This window comes from Cynara cardunculus (assembly GCF_001531365.2).
Source record: "Cynara cardunculus var. scolymus isolate 2C chromosome LG 8, CcrdV1, whole genome shotgun sequence".
Lineage (NCBI taxonomy): Eukaryota > Viridiplantae > Streptophyta > Magnoliopsida > Asterales > Asteraceae > Cynara > Cynara cardunculus.
The window spans coordinates 10623097-10624930 of record NC_037535.1 but is presented as its reverse complement, the minus strand read 5'-3'; positions in this window follow the sequence as shown (position 1 = coordinate 10624930).

Below are 1834 nucleotides of genomic sequence, written 5' to 3'. Positions count from 1 at the left end.
TCCAAACTTTCCCACTTCAACAATAGTGAAAGGTCCCGACCATCTAGATTTGAGTTTTCCGGGGAAAAGCCTCAACCTAGAATTAAAAAGAAGCACTTTTTGACCTTTTTCAAAAATTCTTTGATTGTTCCTACGATCATGCCACATTTTCGTTTTTTCTTTGTAAATTTTGGCATTCTCGTAGGCTCGGTACCTCTACTCTTCCAACTCATTGAGTTGGAGCTTTCTTTTCTCTCCCGCTAGAGTTGCATTTAAATTTAATTTCTTAATAGCTCAAAATGCCTTATACTCTAACTCTAACGGAAGGTGACAAGATTTTCCAAAAACAAGTTGGTACGGAGACATGCCCAATGGAGTCTTGAAGGCGGTACGGTAGGCCCAAAGTGCGTCATCCAATTTAAGCGACCAATCTTTACGATTTGGTTTAACCACCTTTTCTAAAATATTTTTTATCTCACGATTCGAAAGTTCCGCAAGACCATTGGTTTGCGGGTGGTAAGCCGTGGCTACTTTATGTCGGATGTTGTACTTCTCAAGAGTGGTACTTAACATTTTGTTTATGAAATGAGCCCCTTCATCGCTTATCAATGCTCGGGGTGTTCCAAAACGAACAAAAATGTTTTTATGCAAAAAGTCCACTACCGTTTTGGCATCATTTCTTGGGCAAGCCTTAGCTTCTATCCATTTGGAGACATAGTCTACCGCAACCAAAATGTACTGATTATGAAAAGACATGGGAAATGGTCCCATAAAGTCAATACCCCAAACATCGAAAAGTTCGACTTCTAAAATATTGTTCAAGGGCATYTCATTTCTTTGGGACAAATTCCCCATGCGTTGGCATTGATCACAACTTTTCACAAATTCAAAAGCATCTTTAAATATGGAAGGCCAAAAAAATCCGCTTTGCAAAATTTTGCTTGGATTTCATCATCCGGGATACACTTTCTCAAAATTTGATCTGATCCCAATTTAAAAAGGGATGGATCGTCCCACAAATAATGCTTGCAATCGTGAAGAAATTTTTTAAACCGATTTCCCTGAAAATGATATGGTTTAAGGCCACATGCAAGATAGTTGGCAATATCTGCATACCAAGGATTTTGTTTTTAAAAATTGTGTTGTATGGCCAAAACATATTCATCCGGGAAGACTTCCTTAATCTCATGATTCCCCCCACTTGATACATTTCCTTCAATTCTAGAAAGGTGATCGACCACTTGATTGTCACATCCCTTTCGGTCAACAATCTGAAGATCAAATTCTTGCAATAAAAGAATCCATCTAATAAGCCGTGGTTTCGCATCAACTTTGTTAAATAAATACTTTATTGCCGAATGACCTGTATGAATAGTGACCTTGGTACCAATCAAGTATGAACGGAAACGATCAAAAGCAAATACTACCGCAAGCAACTCTTTTTCCGTGGTGGTATAATTTAATTGGGCTTCAACAAGAGTCTTGCTTGCGTAGTATATGGGGTGAAAAATTTTATTTTGCCTTTGCCCCAAAACGGCACCCACGGCCCAATCACTTGCGTCATACATTACCTCAAAAGGTAGGGAGCAATCGGGAGTGATAATAATGGGTGCCGAGACAAGAGCATTCTTGATTGTTTCAAAAGCCTTTTTACAATCGGAGGTGAACTCAAAAGTTTGATCAACATGCAATAAGTTACATAAGGGTTTTGCAATTTTCGAAAAATCCTTAATAAATCATCGGTAAAAACCCGCATGTCCCAAAAAGCTACGAATGCCTTTGACCGAAGTAGGTTCGGGCAATTACATTATCACCTCAATTTTAGCTTTGTCAACTTCCAAACCTTTCTTTGAAA